Below are 15,632 nucleotides of genomic sequence, written 5' to 3'. Positions count from 1 at the left end.
CATTACTTGGTAAAAGAAAGACGGATAATAATCACCACAAGGGAAAAAGTTCTTGGGGAACATTGTTCTGGACATCACGGGAATATGTTTAGCCTCGAGGGCCTGGAAGCTCATGCTGCACTTGACCTCTTCAAAATGAAGGTACATCCAAATTACATGTTTTTAGAAAATGGAAAAGGTAGATTAGTCTCTCTTTCCTTTTGTCCCAGAAAACTACTATCTCTTCCCTTTTATATTAAACAATAATAATGTTTTGAGAACAGAATATATTATTTCTTAATTTCATATTCAATAAAATTACTATTCTTGATTCAAAACCATGTTTCAATAAAGGAAAATAACAAATGCATGTGTCGCCATTTAGGGCTTTAATCTAGCTGCCTACTATTTCATTTTAGATAAAATAGCACGGAAATTTGTGTTAATGATTTGTAAGAAGATAACACTGGTTACCCACCCACAAAAGGTTACAAGAACAGGTTCATGAAAATAAGACTTGAACACAAGTCCCATAATGATTTTCATAATTGAGGAGTGAGCTAAAATAAAATTTTCAGTTAATTCAACGAAAACTACAAAAGTCACTCTATAGGTTAGTAGGTTACTATGTTGCAACGTGAAAAATGGCCATTTAGTACACCTTCTATTTGTTACCATTCAAAGCTTACACTATGGATTTCCTAGGTTTGCAATTAGGCCTACCATTTTACTTTGTGATGAATTAGGTCAACTCCCCCTTACTACAGAAAAGAGAATCACTACCGGATTTTGAACCGGCACAACCAAATCGGCAGTGATGAGGGGGGCTCGTCACTGTTGGTTCTAGAACCAGCAGTGATGAGGTTTCCAGGAAACCCAAAAGCCGATGAAAAAGGGGTTGAAAAATAGAATTTTTTAATACTAAGAGAGACACCACAGGCACAACCAAATCGATAGTCACAAGTCACGCAATTTTTCACGCGAAAAACACACACTTCACGGCCAATAGCGCTTGATCCCACGACCTCTGGCTTCGCGTGTTCATCCCCTAACCAGTCCACCTGTAAGACACTTGTGTCCATTTGTGATATTCGTCCTCCCCATTTTATGTTCATCTGATTTTGAAATAATTATTTGGGACCCTAAACGAATTCAAATAAAAATGTTGTCAACAACAAAGTTTTATAACTTTTCGAGATCTACAACTTTGATTTTGGTCATTTCTCCATCCGAGGTTGTTTAAAGAATTTGAGTTTCAACTATGACAAAATTCACACGTAATTTTCCTTGGATAGATGATTTTAAATGAAAAGGTTGTCAACTACAAAGTTGCACCACCATTCGAGATCTACAACTTTTGTTTTGGTTGTTTTTTCCATCCAAGGTCGCTTAAAAAATTCAAATTTTAAATTTGAGAAATCAAACTTAATTTTTGTTGGATAGATGATTTCAAATAAAAAAGTTGGCAACTATAAAGTTGCACAACATTTCGAGATCTACAACTTTTGTTTTGGTTGTTTCTCCATCCGAGATCCTTAACAACCACTACATACTACCTTATGACTATGGAGCACGTGGATTCCTTTAGTATTAACTATATAAAATCTTGTGAATCAAATATTTCGACATCAAAATGACTTTAAATAAAGAAGTCGTGAACTACAAAGGTGCATAACTTCTCGAGATATACAAAGTTGCTTCTCCATCCGAGATCCTTAACTAGTACTAGGCACTCACTTGTGACTATAGAGCATATGGACTCATTTGGTATTAACTCTATAAAATCTTGTGATGCATATTTGGACATCCAAACGATTCCAAATCAAAAAAGGTTTAACTACAAAGTTGTATATCTGGTCGAGTACTACAACTTTGGTATAAAGTTCGTCTTCATCAGACATCATATGAGAAAGTTATGAAGTTTTTCATGCAGCATATCACTGTCGGTTCAAGCCACGATATCACTGCCGGTTTTAGCCAAAAACCGGTAGTGATGTCCCAATATCATTGCTGGTTCATGGCTAAAACCGACAGTGATATGAACCGGCAGATGATCCCAATATCACTGCCAGTTTTAGCCACAAATCGACAGTGATGGGCTGGCAAGCACTATCACTACCAATTTGTAAGAAAATAGTAGTGATGAGTCGACAATGAAGGTCAATTTTGTAGTAGTGCCTTTCATTAATTGCCAAATTCTGTTTCATTAGGGCAATCCGTTGACAAATAATTTTTTAATTAATATATGACCTTTCGATTCAAGATTCATGTCAGTAAGTGCTATTTTTGAATAGTCAAAGGGAAGTTTCCTATTGAAGGGACCATGATACCTTAAGAGGGGGGTGGGGGTCAATTTGGGTACTTAGAAATTATGGCCAACTTTGCACAAGTAAAGTCTAGACAAGTCTATGTCTAGATGTGCATTTGTTTTTTTTTTGTGTTGCTATCTCTACCATTCAGAAGTTTTGCACCTTAATACCCAATCCTACCAACTAGTCTATCAACTAGTCTAGCAAAGTAAAGCACGCAATACTAGGTAGTCAAGTAGCTGAATGTGAAACAATAAAGTATAGGGTAGAGAATGAAAACATCCATGTGGTCGAGTAATTTCAGGGATAGCCAACGGGCCTTCACTATGCACATGTAGGTCTCCTCCTTACCTCTCCAGAAATGCCCCCTTGATCTCCATTTTGTACAACTCTTGGCAAAAATGTCAAGATCCTCCCTCTGTTGTACAAGCTATGGCAACCACTCTATGAACACCGTTGGAGGATCTTGCAAGAATCACAAGGACCAAGTGAAAAACTCTAGGTGTGTGCAAGCATTGGCAAGCAAGAGGTATGCAAACCATCATCTAACTTTAGGATAATGCCTAAAGCAATGCATTAATAAGCCTAATCTTGCACTAATGCCCTAATCTTATCATATGCACTCATTGGTGGATAGAGCTACTCAAATATACATATACCTTAGCCAGCTCCAAAGCACTAAAATGCACGGGTATGGGGGAATTTGTAGCTCAAACTCCAAAAACTAGTCATTGCACACAAGTGTGCAAGATGTTTACTCTCTAGATGATATAGTGGCTTGATTTTTCCTTCACCAGATCATCTAGTTGATACAATTAACCATTTATAGCCCCCTCTACCACATCATCGCGGATGGTCCGATGGACCATCTCATACATTAGCAAAATGTATGGTGACCTCTACACCGTCTTTTTTCCTCTCCGTGATCACTAGATGGTCTGGTGCACATTATCTTGTTTATCAGTCAATCATTTAGTGGGTTTTTAACACTTGTATTTTGTGCCCTCTGACATTTCTCCTTGTTGCAAGTGCAGTAGCTTCAACTCCATCACCTGATCACCCAATGGGTTGATTTCACCATCCCAAGCCACATCATAGTACTATTGAGCCACAAGATTATCTAGTGGCTTTAATCAATCATCTAATTGTACTATGCATTAATACAATGCTCTATATTTTATGGTTTGACTTTGTTTGTTCCTAAGTCTTTGTTTAGCTGAATTTATTCAATGTCTTGGGTATTTACTAATCATCTGGGTCTTCAGCACTTACATTTGGTCATCCATTGAGGATGGCAAGATCCATAAGACTAAGTCCTTGTATACTAGCACACATTGATAGTCCTATTTGTCATGTCACATAATCACCAAATTCACAATTATTACCCTAACAAGGATACTCAGTTCATCAGGGGAGAATTCTCACCTGAGTTGCATTGACAAAGTGTGCATAACCACATATCAACTACCTCGGTTTTTAGGGAAAGTGTGGCAAAACCCTACAACTCTTGGTTAATTGGTGACCTAAACTAAAACCAGAACAATCTACCTAGCTAACACTGGCATCATCGAACACCATGATCCATAACAAGATAAAATTGTAGCATAACCACGGATAACAATACCATGCCCTAACAAAAGGGTGAAATTGTTTTGTCAAATACGCAAAAGATTTGCAGATCATTTCATTAATAAGAGAGAATAGACAAATACAAGGGTAGCGAAAGGAGAAGCCCTCCCACCTAAAGGTACACCCAACACATTAAATTCTAGGAAACTATAAGAGAGGCGTCCACAAAGTACAAAGTAGGGAACAAGCTATACTCAAAACTAAAATCACATGCATCACATAAATGACATGACCAGGAGATCTTGGAGATCTTTACCTCCAACTGAGCATTAGAGGACACACTTACCTGCCACTACATGTAGGATTGTCATGACAATTTGTCTCATGGCATTAAAAGTTTAGTCACTGTAGTTCTTACATATTTCCCATTCCACTAAAAACTAAGTCTAATGACAAAATTGATTTGTCTTGCATCGATGGGGAATGCAATAGAAACAACATCATCCCAAAGTAATATCATCAGAAGTACAATTCATGCATCTTCCAAGCTATATGTGTTGGAACAAAAATGGCTATTCGGAGAGACACGATCATGAGCTCCTGAGCACCTCCGATGTTCAGCTCAATGCAAGATCTTGAGTCGTGAACTATGAGAACCATGCGAGGCAAACAATTTGTGATGATTCTTCTCTAAATCTCCCTTTAGATCCAATGCGTAAACAACTATCCATTTTTTCTATAACAATGATGTTTTGGTGACCTCTACTAGTTGAGAAGGCAAGCAAAGAGTCAAGTTATCATTCAGTCACAAACAACAATCACAGTTTGATAGGGTCATAAGGTAGGGCAGACCTATATTTGGATCCCTACCAGTTCATGAAGATTTCATCACATTGGGGGCTGATGAGATATATGAGTTCTTTAATCCAGCTGATAAGGCCATTGAATATTCTCTCATGGACATGGTTATGTTTGTGGGATACCCATTGAGTATTCTCTCATGGACATGGTTATGTTTGTGGGATATGGTTTGGAGGGTGACCTAGATGGAAGAAGATATCTAGTTTTTATGAACAGTTATGGCATGGAGTTTGGTGACAAAGGGATTGGGTGTGTATTTCGATCATATATTTGCAAATCGTTTATATGTACAGCATGCGGATGCTCCAAAACTATCAATTCAAGATCCATGACGTTTTCCCCTCCTCTACTCATAAAAGAGAACCACCAGTGCCGACTCAAGGCCCTATATGATTGTCTAGTTATCACAATACTTTTTACATGCACACTGATATAGAGTGATTCTACAATTATTCAAAAAGACTATCCAAAAGACTAAGATGGTCTTTATCTCCTAGTTAGTGATTTATAATCTACCTCAGTTTACAACTTCACCTATACAACTTAGCCTATTTTTTACTAAAGCCCCTTTACTCAATTCATATGAATTTTGACTAGCAATCAATATCAAAATTTTGGCCAGCTCAGATATATGTCCTCTCATGGCCATGTTTTGTGATCCAAGACTGCAGGCTACTAATCACCTTTATAATGTCTTTTCCTTTAGTATGTTTGTATTGAGGTTTAAATCATTAAGTGGATGGCCTTACAATGTGTTCGGAGCTAGATTGTTGGTTTTGCAACAGAACAAGGGAGAAGGAGGGAGAGAGGGAAAAGGAGAGTAAATGAGGGAATAGGACAAAGTCCCTCTTCACCTTCCACATTCCCCCTTTTATACAGAGGTGGGAGAGGAGGCTTTCATTCCTTCCTCTGGTGGGGTTTATATTTACAAAAAAGTCTGTAAAAGTTACAAATGAATCCCAGTCATTTTTAAATAAGCTCCCAGACTTTGTAATTGGGCCCTAAACACTCTAATGGGTGTCCCTAATACTCCCTCCGTTCTTTAATATAAGCCATATAGTTTTTAGCACCAATATTAACGCATAGCTTGGGGAAGGATGTGAGACCGAGAAAAAAAAATGAAAATCAGGCCATCTTCTCTCTCCCAATCAGATTGCTTCCTAAATCTAAGGGATTGGTTGGGGAATGTGCTATGTACGGTGGGAAGGTTTCCAAACTAATCGGCTTGGGAGCTGATACATACCTATATTTTGGAATTTTCTTTAGAAATCTATATGGCTTATATTAAGGAACGGAGGGAGTATATGTTTTATTTGCCCCAATAATAGCGCCTCTTATATCCTAAAAACCCATTCTGGCTCGTTATTAGCTATGTGTATTTGGTCATGGTACAAAATAGTGACTGAAGTAAAGTGTGCTAATTGCTAAATAAATAGTGTTCTTTGTATATTGTTCACTTCACAAGAATGGAAACCGGGAGAACACTACTACACAAATAAGATTTTTGGAGACAGGTAGGCCGTTCATCTCTAACCAATGGTCACTATTAATCACCATTTCCAAAGGCGATCAGAAACTCGCCTATGAAAATCAATTAACAAATGCCCTCCTCCGAAAATTGATTGATGAAGGTAGGTGTCATGGTCCTAATAATGGACCCCTCTCGAAGTAGGCCGGCTGGACCGACCAGGGCCTAGGAGGGGGCGGCAACCTGAGCCGCCAGCGCCCCTGGCACAACAAGGGGGGTGGCGACCCCTCCACCTCCACATCGTCCCAAATTTTAGTAGTTTAGGAAAATAAAGATAATTAGGAAAAATAGAATAGATAATTGTTTAGAAAAATAGAGTCAAGGTTTGTTAGGAAAGCAGAAAGTTTGTTTTATGTTCAAAAAAAGGACGAAGTTTGTTTTAGGTATGGTGAATCCAAATCTATAAGGATTCTCCCTTAGATTGCTTGGTGTGCAAGTCCTCTAGAGACTAAAAATATAGGGGCAATGTAACTATTTCAATCAAGATGGAAAGGGTTTTGCTCTTTAAACAAATCTTCTCTCACTTCCTTGCTCTCACGTGCCCACGCCCCCTACCCCACTGCCGCCGCACACCGCGCCCCGGGCCCCTTCCACCATCGTTGCCACACCCCAACCGCCGGCTCTACCTAGTACCGCTGCCCCAGGCTGCGCCACCGCCTCCCTAGCCGGCCTTAACCAGCCAACCCCCAGCAAGGACCATCACAACAGGCATCATAAGTTGCCCACCTCCGTTAATGGTTTCCAAAATACCAAAAAAACAAAAAAAATTATGTCCTTCCCTAGATTCGAACCCATGACCTATATAACCTAGATTTAACATCTCCTTACCACTACACCATACAATCACTTGTGAGCATATATAAGATTCTATCTTTTTGTACACATATTTCAAAGTCCGGTATTGCACATTTTGAATACTAAATGAACTTAAATGAAAAAAGTTTCAACTATCAAGTTTTAAATCAGTGAGATGCAAGCGAAAAATGTTTTTGAGAAGCTAACTCAATGCCTAAGGTGAAGATGTTCATGTTGGAACATATTAGAGTTAGCGGATTTGAAATGCTTGCAATGAATGTGACTTGGCGTTGGCTGAAAGCACTCACCGGATTGATCCGGTGCCCTATAGGGGAGGTCACTGGAAGCTTAACAGTGGCTAGGGTAAGCCACCAGATTGATCCGGTGGTCAGCCCACAGACAGCACTGGACCAAGCGCTTGCACTGTTCACTGAGGGTGTTTTCTCAATACTCACCTGATTAGTCCAGTGTGAAGCACTGGACCAATCTGTTGGCCAAAATACCATTCTAGAACCTCTCTGGTGACCACTGGATTAGTCTAGTGGTGCACCAGGGCGTCATCACCGGACCATTGTGCTAGGGTTAGCTGTTGGAAGGCCTCACAGCTAGTTTCTACTGACACGCACTGGGGTACCACCTAATTAGTCTGGTGTGTACACTAACAGATGGAGATGATTGACGCTCAAAGGGAAGGAACAACTCACTGTTGTCACCCTTCTTCGGCCATGGTGGGGGAACAAAAAGGGAAGGGAGGAGGGAAGGTACCGGGGTGTAACAGAAATTGCATACCTGGCTGCAGCACAGACAGAGTTTGCTCTGAAGAAACTGGAGAAAGGGCTATTGTCGAATAATCGTCAGCGAAGTCACTGGTAGAAACCGAATGCAGGGGAACTGAAAATCAACTCAGACGGGGCTTTCGGTAGTGCCACAAAAGAAGGGGGATGGGGCTTTGTAATCCGAGATGATCTGGGCCGAGTGGTGAGGGTGGGAGCAGGTCACGACGAATTCCTTCTTAATGCTTTCCATGCTAAACTCATGGCATGTCAAGCAGGAATGCAGGAAGCAGCCCGGCTGGGGATGACGCGGGTATGCATGGAGAGGAATGCAACTCTTGTCAAAACTTCACTGATGGTGATCTCCTACAGACTTTCTGCAGTCAGTGGAATCATCATGGAGATGAAGCACTTGAGCAGCGAGTTCGTTCCTTGTAGAATTAGTGTGTGCAAACGTGATTGTACTGATAACTTAGCTGCTTCTGGTTGTACCTTTCCTAGTGGATAGATTAGCACTTGGGATGATGTACCTCAAGCGATTGAGGTTTTGGTGACCAGCGATTCGGCTGGATCAGATGAGTAACGAAGAGCTGAGTTTAAAAAAAATGATAGTTCAAAGGTCACGGTCAAAATGGCCATCGCTTTTTCTACTCTCAAAGATACGTGTGCGAAAGGAGGACAGTCACACTTTTGTGTCGTATGAAAAGTGATGAGTATGGTTCGTCACTTTTTACTGATGCCTTATAAAAAGATTATGGAGATAGTATTTGTGAAACATATATGTCAATGCCAATCACTAACATCTTATGCCTCCCCAAACAAATCCAGCCTCACTTCTTCACCACACCCTACAAAACCCGATAGAAAAGCCATATTTAGTATCTTAAGGCAATCCAGGACATGTTTGACAACCCAAATTGAACCTTTATCATAAAAATGATATAATGTGCAGAATATTCCAGAATACATGACTGTGCATATCGTTGTCACAGGATGAAAGAGCTGAATCTAAAAAAAAAGTTAGGAATGTGTTGTCCAGGAACTCCACGGCTTCTTCCATTATATTTGCGCATCACAGATGGAGAAGTTCCAAAGCAACATGTCTGAGGGCCAAGGCTAAGGCCACTTCTAACAGCCTGCTGCTCAAAGATGTTCCACGACATCGAGAACATCTTTGGGCCTGTTTGGTACAGCTTATAAGCTGCTTATGGCCAAAATAAGTTGAAATCAACAGTCAAACGCCATGTTTTTCAGTAGCTTATTCTGGCCACGCTTATTCCCACAACTCACATTTATAATAAAAAGCAGAAGCTGGATCAGACCAACTTATTTTAACTGCCGCTTTTAGTCTATTTGTGCAGGTTATCTGGGAAGCGCTTCCCAGATAAGCTGTACCAAACAGGGCCTTTGTCGACTGCTACGCGGCGGCGGTGTTCATCCAAGATGTGGGCCATTGGGGCAATACACGCCTCCAACTTGGATGTGGACACCACCAAGACTGGCCATGCAGACATGAAGTCGAGGACCTCGAGCTACCTAGACCGAAATGGGACAGAAGGGCAGGAGGGGAAGAATGTTGATGACACGGTGGTAGGGTAGGACAAAGGAGAAGAAGGGAGATGGCATTGTGGTGCGTGGCGAGCGTTTGATGAAATGTCAATATATATAGACGGGCCATGAGAGGTGACAGGTATTAAAAATCAACGCAACAAAGATGACGTGATTGTATCAAAAGTATCCAGCCAACCAAACATATGACCTATATAACACAGACTTAGATAGTACATACTGTTCATGGTGTAATTTGGCTGGAGAATATGATTGGCCAAATTATATAGGTTATTGATAATTAATCAAAATTATTAGTTGACATGCTACATGCCAAGAATATGTGCAGGTCGGACGCCAGATTGATGTATCCTGGAGTGCACGTGTGAAGAAAAAGAAAACAATAAAGAAACTAGAACGAGATCAAGAAAATATTTTGCACAGATTAATTGTCTGGCCAGAGAAGTTTTATTCGGATTAGATAATAACGTGTCATATGTCCTAGGTTCAACCGTGCAGAGCCAAACGAAGCAAGAAGGTTTAGGAAAGACATTTTATTTGATGTGTATGCACTAGTAGTATACGTATCTGTTAGAGTCCTAAAACTCCACGGCAAAATCCAGACGCCTATTTAAAGGTCATGGCCGAGTGCAAAAGTTTCTCTAGCCAATCGACATTCAGGCCATCTCTATAATTTTAATTAAGGGCCTTAGGGCAAGCATAATTGCAAGGGACCATTAAAATATTTTTTAATATGACGATAAAGTATATAGTACAAAAAGTTAACTTGCAACATATGTTTAGTTAATAAAAGATGATGATAGTACAACTAAAGAACTAAAAGGTTTGTAAAATGACTATTATGATTGCCTAAAATAAAAGATAATGATAGGTTCATTGGTTGAGGTGTGATGCGTCAGGTCGGGTGTCGGACCAGATCTCGACAAAGACAAACAACGTCGATCCGTAATAAGAAAAGACACAGGCCCTTAAAACTCCCATGGGCTACTATACTAAAATATATTGGCCTTCAACACTTTATTACATTTTCCCTCAAAAAAACACTTTATTACATTATATAATAGCTGCATGTCTTTTTTTAGAGAAATAGCTATATATCTACTACATACATATATACTCATGGGCCCCCTAGCGTCTTGGGCCCCCGGCGGTCACACCTGCTGCCCTCCCCCTATAGACGGCCCTGTCGACATTATCAATCTATTATTTTTCTAGTATTATGTTTTCTTCTACCTTAGGACAGTAGTATATGCCGAACTCTAATCTTCATTAGGAGTTGGTAACCTTTGCCGTTTTGCGCTGAAAAGCGGTCGGCTCTTCTTCACGAAAGAGAGGAACCCCTTTGCTTGTTTGTCTTGAAAACTAGTCGCTCGTCGTCGTGAAAGATGATTGTTATCGTGGTGTCGCATGATCAAATTTTTGTGGCAACACAATTGGCGACTCCACTGGGGACAAAATTCTTCTAAACATTGGTTGGGCCATCTATCAATATGCCACCAGCAATTTCGTCAAAGGCTGACATCCAAGTTTGGTTCAGCTAATATTCAACAGATCGATTTTCAAGAAGCAAGCCAAAGCAACAGAGTAGCTGCTGTTGTTCTATTTTTGGTTGTAGAAAGTGGATAACGGAGAGAAACCAGCAGCACGTTCTTCCATAACAGAAAACTACAGGCGCTGGTTCCAGCTGAGCATGATATCATCATCAATTTCGTTCATCCACGCCAGCGTAATCTGAAAGTACGGTATTTTATCTTGTTTGCAGCTACGATGGATTCATATAATAATGTTGCTAGGCATGTTGATAGACCTGTTGCATCGACTAATGGTTATTTTAGCTACCCAGTTTATCATTCAGAATTATACAGAGCCTATGCATAATACGAGTTTTAATCTTGCAAGCAATATACAACATGAATTTTCAATTCTAGTACGTCTTTTTTTTTCGCGAAACTTCAATTCTAGTACCACGGCAATGTTTATTACGCCTATATCGTCACAAATGCACATGTCGTTGTATAATCATGGTGGCCAGTATAATAATGCTTATTCAGCCAATTGTTGTGTACCTAACACTAATAATTCTGCCATCTTAACTTCGGTTTCACAAAATCATGGCATGTATAACCGAAGTGTTGGCTTTAGTTCTAATATGCAACAACCTTTTTATCAAGAAGTAGCACGTAGCACACAACCTTCGCCACCTATAGGTACCGGGGTTCCGTGTGAGCCGGTTCCAAATGTGTAATCTAATGTATCTCCGCAGCATATGTTGCATGCTCAACCCTCTTTGCCGGAGTTACAATCACATACCTATGTGGCATCTGTGCCACAATCTAATTCTCAAGAGCCATCGCAATATTTTAAGGACCTATTGACACTATTCTTATAGAGTGTGGTTTCAAACCTCGTGCAAGTTTAAAAGAAAATAAAATTGATTCGGATATGAATGATAATTCGGTTATTGAAAGAGCCGAAGAAAACAATACTTGTTCTGATTCAATTATATTACACACATATGTGAAGGACCGGAAACGGCGACCAGAGGGGGGTTTGAATGGGAGCCTCAAATTTCTTTCAAAATCTTCAACCACTGTCCCAATATCAATCCCCAAAAAGCATACACAATAGACTTGATGACCACAACCCTAGAGAAGGGTGGATGCTCCCTTAGAACACAGCGGGTCACCACAAAGCAAACGGAACACAGATCGGAGCCCAAACGAGCAAAGAACAGCACTGCCCCTGCAAATATCGGACACGTCCGGTATTATGTCGGACACGTCCGGTATTTTCGGACACATCCGGTATGATCTCGGACACGTCAGGTATTTTCAGCAGCAAGCTGACCAAAAGAGAAAAATCCAAAACCCCGTCAAACGGTGTCCAAAAATCATAAAATTTTAACCATAGCTCCTTAGACACCAAGGGAAGATCTCCACCAAATTTCAGCTCAAAACTCCAAAGTGAGAAATATCGGACACGTCCTAGATCATATCGGACGCGTCCGGTATGAGCGATCAATTTCTCGGGAAAAATCAAATCAAGCCATAACTTGATCAAATCAACTCCAAATGACTTGAAACTTTGCACAAGGGTTCACAAGCGAGTAGAAAGACAACCTCTAAAGGATCATGGCCCGAGACAAACTCTAGCTCCGTGAATCGAAGGAATTGAAGAATCCCCCAAAAAATAGGTCAAGAACTAAAATTGCCCGGATCTACGATCTCATGAGGAATTAGTGGATTTCCTTCGGTGGCACTAGTAGAGAACAGACCTTTGATCCTCGACCAAAATGGGCTCTAGTCCCGGAATTTTTTGCCCCCGGGACTAGAAATACCTTTAGTCCCGGTTGGAGGATCCAACCGGGACTAAAGGTCCCTGCCCAACGGCTACTGCGCCAGACAGAGGTGGCAAGGACCTTTAGTCCCGATTGGAGCCACCAACCGGGACTAAAGGTATAATTTTACTCCCGGTTGGTGGCTCCAACCGGGAGTAAAGGTCTACTCCCGGGCCGTGGCTGCGCCCGGGGTTGGAAAGTTACCTTTAGTCCCGGTTGGATCCATCAACCGGGACTAAATGTTCTCCCTTTATAAATCGGCCGTCTCCCTCCTTCCTCCCGGCCCCGAGCCCGAGCTCAGCACATTTTGAAGCTCACTGTAGTAGTGTTCTTGCTTCCTCCCTCCCTCCATTGTTCCTCCATCCATTCTTCGATTCCTCCGTCGATTTCTTCGATTCCTCCGTCGATTCTTCAGTTGTAAAGGTTACCAATCTCATACTCTCATTTTTACCATTTTCTTATGCCATTTTATTCACTATATATATTTATGGTTCTTTATTGTGGTTTTTTTTCATTTGTAAGCAATTTGAGCTCAAAATCACTTTAAGCTTGCATATTTACATAAAAGAAGGTTAAAGTATATATAAATATAAAGTTAGAAAATAGTTAGAAAATTATAGCAAATCCTTACTAGTTGAACTTGCGGACCGTGTTCAGGTCGGCGAGGATGTTCTCTGCCGAGCGGTAACGGACGTCAAGGAGGAGCTTTGATTCTACGAGGGAGAGCGATAACGGTCGTGGAAGACCGTGTTCCCTTCCTCGTAGAATCGGAGCTCTTCCTTGACCAAGTACGGTGTCGTTCGGTGGAGAAATGCTCACCGAGCTGATCATGTAAGCAAGGTCAACTAGTACGGATGGTTATTTATTCACATGTCCCGATATCGTCGCAGTAGTCTGTCAATCACCGTACCTAAACGTAGTATATATAAATATAAAGTTAGAAAATAGTTAGAAAATTATAGCAAATCCTTACTAGTTGAACTTGCGGACCGTGTTCAGGTCGGCGAGGATGTTCTCTGCCGAGCGGTAACGGACGTCAAGGAGGAGCTTTGATTCTACGAGGGAGAGCGACAACGGTCGTGGAAGACCGTGTTCCCTTCCTCATAGAATCGGAGCTCTTCCTTGACCAAGTACGGCGCCGTCCGGTGGAGACATGCTCGCCGAGCTGATCACGTAAGCAAGGTCAACTAGTACGGATGGTTATTTATTCACATGTCCCGATATCGTCGCAGTAGTCTGTCAATCACCGTACCTAAACGTAGTAGTCTGTTATGTGTGTACATTCCCATTCTTCTGTTAATTTGCGGAAATATCATATGAATTACTTACCTGCCACAGTAAAAGACGAGAACACAATGACCATTAAAAATATCATTGTTTAGAGATCTAGATAATTTTATAGTTTGTTAATTTTATTTGTTTATAAAATGAGAAATTTATAGTGTATTAAAAAATGAGTATAGAGAGTAGATGGCAACTGCTTCCGGGTCCTCGGCCTCTCATGGGTTTCCAAAGCGACTTAGGCCGGGCCTTCCTCTCATTCCATGCGGCAAGTGTCGTGATGAGACGAAGATTGTGATGGAGTACCGAGTGAAGAAGGAGGGTCCCAACAAGGATCGTATCTTCTACAAGTGTCCGGATCGCAATGTGAGTTATTTTATCGTATTTAATGATTATGGTTAGTTTATACCTATTTTCATGATGGTTGTGATTAAAGTTCTAATTTTTTGTTTTAATTTCAGTGGGATGGCAGTGGACGATGTTCAGGCTTCTACTGGGAGGAAGAGTATGTTGAACTTGTGCAAAAATATCTTGCACAACAGGCAGATACGGCGGCTAATGAGGCAGTGATCCAGTCGAAGAAGCCCAAAGATGTTGCACAATCGGGGGATCTGTCTGTTTTAGTTGAGATTGGTCGCGAAATCCTTGTGCTCCTGAAATGTATTTTAGCTTTAGTTCTTTTAGTGGTAGTTGGGATTGTCTACATTATAGCGATGCTTTCATAAATTTGTATCTTTTGTGGTGGCACGCATGTTGTATAAATAATTAATTATGATCTAGGTTTTAATATGATATTTATGTCATGTAATGCAGATGAGCCGTTATTGGATGTATAATGCTGATCGCCGCTCCCAAGAGTTCATTGACGGCGTGCATTCTTTGTTACGTGCGGCCGAGGCAATTAGTGGAATGAGGCAATTGTCCGGATCTGCGATCTCGTGAGGAATTAGTGGATTTCCTTCGATGGAAAGCTTCTACTCATGTCATTGATCGATCCATGGCAACAAGAACGAACCAAAACCATCCCAAAACGAAGAAACGAGAGGGGAAACAAGAAGGGACAAAAGGAGCTCGTGAAGAACACCAAAATCACATCAAGAACACAACTAAATCATGAATCCCGGAGGGCATACGGTGGTTACGGCCACCGATTCCTTCAAAACCAAGTCACAATTTGAGTTGTGGACCTGTCTCATACATGGAAGCAAACTAGAGGAAGAAACCCTAAAGGAGAAAATGAAACCTGGAGGAGGTGAGGGAGATGGGGGCTCCCTCATCCTATTTAACAGGGCTATTACACATTCCCAGTTTGGCCCTGGATACAAATGAGTTGAACCGCTAGGCCCAAGGGCGTTGTTGTCCAACCCGGTGTAATCTTGATCTGACGGCCACCGCGCCTTCTCATCGGTAGCTTCGCCTCAACGCGAACTCCCCGATGCCGCCACGTGCCGTCCGTCCCTCCTCGAAACCTCCGCTCGGGTTTTGAGGCCCAAACTCGTAAACCGTCCATCCGATGGTTTTGAGGTCCAAACCATCAAACCATCCGCGAGTAGCGTACTCCATACACGTCCCCCGCCATCCGACGCGTGTCACCGCCATCCTCGACCGGCCGGCCCACCAAGTCCTCCTGA

This window comes from Miscanthus floridulus, chromosome 9, assembly GCF_019320115.1.
Source record: "Miscanthus floridulus cultivar M001 chromosome 9, ASM1932011v1, whole genome shotgun sequence".
NCBI lineage: Eukaryota > Viridiplantae > Streptophyta > Magnoliopsida > Poales > Poaceae > Miscanthus > Miscanthus floridulus.
Note: the sequence above shows the minus strand (reverse complement) of the source record.